The sequence below is a fragment of the Oryctolagus cuniculus genome, chromosome 6 (genome assembly GCF_964237555.1).
Source record: "Oryctolagus cuniculus chromosome 6, mOryCun1.1, whole genome shotgun sequence".
In the NCBI taxonomy this organism is placed as follows: domain Eukaryota; kingdom Metazoa; phylum Chordata; class Mammalia; order Lagomorpha; family Leporidae; genus Oryctolagus; species Oryctolagus cuniculus.
This window is the reverse complement of record NC_091437.1, coordinates 155,245,729-155,252,963: the sequence shown is the minus strand read 5'-3', so window position 1 is coordinate 155,252,963 and position 7,235 is coordinate 155,245,729. Positions and strand designations below refer to the sequence as shown.

General features: G+C 37.1%; 1 non-coding gene across 1 annotated transcript; it reads left to right on the top strand.

Moving 5' to 3' along the window:
* Positions 1-371: 371 nt before the first annotated feature.
* LOC127490878 (small Cajal body-specific RNA 20) lies at positions 372-504 on the top strand. The gene has a single exon (XR_007919267.2). It is a non-coding gene; the product is annotated as a small Cajal body-specific RNA 20 (non-coding RNA).
* The last annotated feature ends 6,731 nt before the right edge of the window (positions 505-7,235 follow it).

Genomic DNA, 7,235 nt, shown 5'->3' with positions numbered 1-7,235 from the left:
ATCTGGTGATATTTAGCTTCAGTTTCTACCAGGAGTACATAGCCCAGTAATTCTACATTAGCTTCACCCTACTCTCTCAGTTACTGAGAGATCAATTACTGGCATCCATGTCCTCGTCTCAGATTTGCACTTTGTAAAAAATCATTTAGAGCTCTTTGAAGGGTCTCTTAGTGTTCTCTAACCTAAATCTCTGTCCCTCTGCCAGTACTATGCTGCCTTGATTCTGGTGGCAATAGAGTCAGCCTTCATGTTGGGAGAAGTAATTCCTCCATATTCTTATTCCTGAAGATTGCTTAGGTGTTTTGGGGGTGTCACTATTCCTTGTAAATTTTAAATAATCTTGTCCACGTCTACAAAATGTTTTGCTGTTGAGTGTCCCTCCCTCGGGGCTGTGGGGGTCCCTTTTCTTTTCAGCCAGGGCTGGAACCCAAGATCAGCCCTCACTAAGGACCACTGTCGGGACTGTACAAGGTGGTAAGTCTTGTTTTCCTACCTCCGGCAGCTGTAGGAAGAGAAACAAGTTTTGCTGAGATATTGCTGGGACTGAATTAGGCCTGCATATCAATTTGGGGAAATTGACATCATTAGTATATTCAGTATTTCAGTCTATGAACACAGCGTATCTTTCTACTTATTAGACCTTTTATAATTTCTTTCATCAACATTTTGTAGTTGTCAGCATATAAGTCCTAAACATAGTTTATTAGATTTGTAACTTACATTTTTTTGTGTTTGGAAGAATGATTAAAAATCGTATTTTAATTTTCAATGTCCACAGATACATTGGTAGTATGTAGAAATACAATTAATTTACCAGTTTGAGTAAAGCATAGAAATATTACCTCCCTCATTGTCCTTTGAGTATTTACTTGTTCCCTTTCTGTTATTGATACTGTTGTATTCCATTGTGGCTGAGGAATATATTTTCTATGCTCTCCATTAAAATTCTTTTAATTTAATTTGCTGTGTGTGTGTGTGTGTGTGTGTGTTTTAACAGAGAGCCAGGAAGTGATCTATTTTGGTATATTTTCTGTGGGGAATGAGAAATAATTGCATTCTCCTGTTGGGTGTAGTATTCTTTAAACATCTGTTAGATTCTGTTATTTGATAGCATTTTTGAATTCTTATATAGTCTTGCTAATTTTCTGTCTAGCTCTGTCAGTTATTGAGGGAAGGGTGTTAAAATCTCAACCGTATTTTTATATTTGTTTATTTCTCCTTTACAAGCTTTAACTTCATATACTTTACAGTTCTATTATGTGTAAACTTTAGGATTTTGACAATTTTCTTTGCTTTTAAATCTAATTTATCTGGTACTGATTTGTTTTCTTTTGATTAGTGTTTGTATTATATGAAGTTTTCTATCCTTTCACTATTTGTATTTGAAGTAAGTTTCTTCTAGACAGTACATGTTTATGTTTTTCATATTTTAAACTCACTATGCCAATCTGTCTTTCAATTGTGGAATTTATATGAACAGCATTTATTCTAATGATTTATATGTGAGGACTGAAGTGTAGCTGTTTTTATGTTTACAGTTTTTTTACTTCTGTTTTCTTTTTGCTGTTTTCCTATGGATTACTCAAGTATTTTTTAGAACTCCATTTTACTTTATAGTATTTTTGAGTATACATCTTGTAGAGCTTTTTAGGTAGTTGTTCTAGGTGCTTTATAACTGTATCTGACTTGTCATCTTACCAGTTTGAAGTATATAACCATTTAACTCCTTTTGTACCTTTTTTAGAATACACATGTCTCTCTTCTTTTAAAAAAATGATTTATTTATTTATTTAGGAGGTAACGTTATAGACAGAGAGGGAGAAACAGATCTTCCATTTGCTGCTTCACTCCCCAAATAGTGTTAATGGCTGGATCTGAAGCCAGGAGTCAGGAGTTTCTATTGGGTCTCCCATGTAGGTTCAGGGACCCAAGCACTTGGACCATCTTCTGCTGCTTTCCCAGGCCACTGGCAAAGACATGGATCAGAAGTGGAGCAGCTAGGACTTGAATTGGTGCCCACATGGTTGCTGGCACTGCAGGTGGAAGCTTAACCTCCTACACCACAGTGACAGTCCCAAATGCACTTGTCTTAAATATTTCTACTACAAACATTGAGATTCACATCAGACAGTTATATAATTTTTGTTTTCACCATTCAACTTAGAGGATTCTAGAGTGGAGTGGTAGTTTATTGATTTTGCCTGTATTTTTACTTACTGTGTTCTTTTTTCTTCTTGATGTTCCAAGATTCATCTTTTTTTATCATTTCCTTTCTGTTTGTCTTTTACTGTAGGGTATGCATGTTCATGATAAATTCTCGTAGTTTTTCTACATCTGAGAATGTCTTTAGTTTTCCTTCATTGTTGAAACATTGTCAGTAGATATGTGATCTGGTTTGACAACTATTTTCTTTCACTAGACAAATGTTGCTACATTTCCTCTGATCTCTATAGTGCCGATATGAAATCTTCTGTCATTCAGGTTGTATCTTTACTATAGTTTTGGTGTCATTGCTCTCACCTTGATTTCAGTATTTCCTCTGTTTTTCTTTATAGAAACATGACTGTGATGGTAACTGTTGTGTACTTTTATGTGTTTATTTTGTTTGTGATTCACTTAGCTTCTTGAATCCATAAATTTATACATTTCAGCAAATTTAGGATGTGTACAGCCTTTATTTTAAATTATTTTCAGATATACCCTCTTTTTCTACTTTTTTTTCCATGCTCCAATGACAAAATATTAAATCTTTTGTTATTCAGGTTTTCCTTGTGTTATGATGACATTATATTCTTTTAAACCCATTGTAAGTTGAAAATATTTTTTTATTTTTTAATATTCATTTATTTATTTGAAAGGCAGGATTACAGAGAGGCAGAGTCAGAGAGAGAGAGGTCTTCCATCAGCTGGTTCATTCTTCAGATGGCCACAACTGTACTGATCTGAAGCCAGGAGCCAAGAGCTTCTTCCAGGTCTCCCATGCAGATGCAGGAGCCCAATGACTTGAGCCATCTTCTACTGCTTTCCCAGGCCATAGCAGAGAGCTGTATAGGAAGTGGAGTAGCCAGGACTCGAACCAGTGCCATATGGGATGCTGGCACTGCAGGCGGCGGCTTTATCTGCTATGCCACAGTGCAGCCCCGAAAATACATTTAATGTACCTAGTGTATCAGACATCAAAGCTTAGCCTACCCTCCCTAAAACATGCTCAGAACACTTCCTTTAGCTTACAGTTGGGCAAAATTATTTAATATAATGTCTATTTTATTACAAAATCTATTTTAGCGCAAAATGTTGAATACCCCATATAATTTATTAAATACTGCTAAAGGGAAAGAATGGATATATGGATTTGCTTTCACACCACCAAAAAGTTGAAAAGTCCCAAGCTGAATCTTCTTAAGCCGGGGATCATCTGGAGTCCTATAGATCCTTCAGGTTCTGAAATTTTTAAAGTACATTCAGGGGCCGGCACTGTGGCATGGCAGGTGAAGCCACTGCCTGCAGTGTCGGCATCCCATTTTGGTGCTGGTTCAAGTCCTGGTTGCTCCACTTCCAATCCAGCTCTTTGCTATGGCCTGAGAAAGCAGTAGAAGATGGCTCAAGTCCTTGGGCCCCTGCACCCGCCTGGGAGACCCGTAGGAAGCTCCTGGCTCCTGGCTTCGGATTGGTGCAGCTCTGGCCATTGCGGCTGCTTGGGGAGTGAACCAGCGAATGGAAGACTTCTCCCTCTGCCTCTCCTCTCTCTGTGTAACTCTGACTTTCAAACACATAAATAAATCTTTAAAAAAGTATATTTATATATCACATTTTTCTTTCTGGTGTTTAGATTGAATAATAGCTGTCATTTTATCTTAAAGTTTTATTGGTTATTTCTTCTGCTCCCTCCTCTCCACCCTGGGCCATTTTTTTTGCTGAGTCCATTCATTGTGTGTTTTATTTTGATTATTGTCTTTTTCAGTTTTGAAATTTATACTTTTTTCTTTATATCTTTTATTGTTATCTTAGCGTTTCTATTTCTTACTGCTTAATGATGCTTATAATTTCTATTTGAACTATTTTCAGGAAGATTTGTTTTAAAATTTCTGCCAGATAATTGTGCCTCTGTGTGACCCCATTGTTTCCCTTTATATTGCTTCTTTTAAAATTCAGCTTGAGAAGATCCTGATTCTTAGTGAGGTGAGTGATTTGTGATTGAAACCTGGACATTTTGGGGAGTTGAATTATCTGACTCTGGGTATTATTTACACTTTCTGTTTTAGTTTATGTCTCATTCAACTTGGACTATCAAAACAAAACTACCATATAAATTTATTTTTCTTAGTTCTGAGGACTGGGAAGTCCTGGATCAAAGTTCCTGTCAGATGTCTTGTTTAGCGAGGGCCTGCTTTCTGGTTCATAGGTGGTCATCTTTTTGCTGTGTGCTCACACAGCAAAAAAAGAGGAAACTCTTTTAAGACTCATATAAGGACATTTATTCCATTCATGAGGGCTCTTCCTCACAATTTCTTCCTATCCTAATTACCTCTCAAAGTTCCCACTTCATAATATGAACACATTAAGGATCAGGTTTTAACATGAATTTTTGGGAGACACAGTTTCAATCTGCTGTTACAGATACTTCATCTTACGATACTCCATCCACCTCATTGTTTATGGGTATGGATAGAACGCCAGGCTCCCAACCTCCCCAGTACCTCCTAGAATATTTTTATCATTTAAGAATGATGATAAAATGTTGAGGACATTCCCTAAAGTTCATCCTAAGTGTAGGGCTAGAGAAGATTTGAAGAGGTAGGATAAAGCAGATGCCAGGCATTCTGTTTCTTCAATGTTTTGGTTAAAGTACTTTTACCTTAATTATGGTTGACTAGATGGGCTGAGATGAGAGATTAGTAGTAGAGAGGGAGAAGTTGACAAGATGGGAGAGAGACATGATGACTAAGTTCTGACAATATATGTCTTTAGGGCAGAGCCATGGTTTGTGTATTATATGGCCTATATGAAGGCAAGGGATGGGAATCAATAGATAATTTGGATATCTAGACTTAGCAATTTAGAAAGGGAATTTTGCAAGAGAAGTAGCATTTTGAGTTTTCTTCTGTTTCACTTTCTGCACTATCAGTAAGTTGGGTTTCATATCCTCATCTGACCAATAAGGATACCTGGGTTCACTGAGTTTCAATGACTTTTCTAAGACCTTTCAATTTGTTAATAGCATTAAGAAAGCAAGGCATTGATAAAAGTTTGGAGTGGATAAGTGGTTCATCCCTGAATTTCTGGTTTCTTATAGTTATCTGACAGATATCATAGTTCCTGTCAGAGAAATTGGAGGAATTTCTTTCCTACCGAAGTTGCAGGAGAACTCCCACATTTCATAAACAACCCTCAAGACAATTTGACAAACAGGGTGGTCTAGTGGAAAATTGTTTACCGATGCTCTGTCCTGCTCTGTATATGCTTACATTTATTTTATAAGGCCTTTGGCATTTAGAAACATGGAAAATATTCTTTAATTCAGGACTAATATGACACTAAAAAGGCTGTAAAGTCAGTAATTTCCACCAAGGCTCTCTGTGAGTGGTATATTCTACCTCTGGGAAACTTAGTGGGTCCTATCCTGGAGTCAAGGTTAAAGGAAACTTGGAGCACTAGTGCAACCTACTCCTACCCAGTGATCTTACCTCAATTCTCCATTGTTCTCCATCAGTCTTGGTCATTTTCATGGCCAAAGTATCCTCTTTAAATATGGAACCCCAAATTCTATTTCATATCCTCTACTGTCAGTTTTTTTCCCTCTCTCTTTGCCCTCTAACATTTAGACCTCCAGAGACAGAGTACGTCACCCTGCCACTGGTTTCACATTTCTTGCTATCCAGATTAGCTCAGTCACATTATTGTGGTCCAGCATTTCACTCATGTTTTTACAAATATCATTTTATTGTTCCCTTGTCTTTATTGTAAAACCCAATGCTGTGCAAATTGAAAATTTTGATGTATTATTTCAGTATCTAGATGGCTGGATTCTGATAAGGAAATCAAGCTATCATGGGTCATTAGCCCACCAAGAGAAACCACTTAGGAGGGAAGGGTTGTTTTGGCTTAGAGTTGAGAGATTCACCGTCAAGGATCAGATGACTCCATTAACCTGGTGTGTGCTATTTGACAATGGCAGAGCATGTGTCAAGCCAGGAAACAGAAACACAGAGAACACATTGTTTTTCTACCCACTATGGCATTTTTGATTCTCATCCATCCTGCTTGTACCTGAGGCTTCACCCTAGCAAATGAATCTAATTCAACAAGTTTGCAAAGGGCTCACTGTCAGATATCATAGTTGAATCAAGCTTCACCCTTATTCCATCAAATGTTAATTCATTAGCCATTAACATAAGACTTTGGAGTTTCAACTTCCTCATGACTCTGGGGAGCCAAACCCTGTTCAGTCTGTAACACACAGATATTTTGTACCATTATGTATTCTGGATCCAAATTGGCATTTGGTGCTTTAGGTCAATTTTACATTTCTCCATGGTAAACATCATTTTCCATTCTCGTTCCATTGTAAATTTTTGTTTCTTTGCTCCAATCTCCAACTTGGCACCACTCTTCTCAGTCGCAGCGGCTGACTATTAACTCATATTCCCTGAGAAAAAAGTTGATGAGAAAGGTGAGATTTTCATTCTTGTTTACACTTATGTCTATTCCCTTTCTCAACTTGATCAAAGAGAGGTTATATAACTCCTGATTTAGGTAGTACCATTAAAGTATATTCCAGATTTCATTACCTTCTGTTTCCTTAGGAGCCTCACACTTCAAATACTTTGTTGTCTGTACTTTATAACATCTTTGTCATCAAAGCAGAAACATTCACTTATTCAAAAACAAGCAATCAAGCCAACCAAAAATAATCCAAAAGCTTAGCTTCTGACTATAGCTTATATTCTTACTTTCTCTTTTCAGTCTTCATTCTTTATTCCCCCTACTTTTTAAAGTTCCCATCTGTGGATTTACCAATTATGATTTGACTCCTGCATCTGTTATATTACTAAACCCCTCATTACAATTGAAACATCAACCTTAATATTTTTCCCAAATTGATTATTTTCTATTAAAAAATTTTTTTTTGACAGGCAGAGTTAGACAGTGAGAATGAGAGACAGAAAGGTCTTCCTTTTTCCGTTGGTTCACCCCCCAAGGGCTGCTGCGGCAGGTGCGCTGTGGCCAGAGCACTG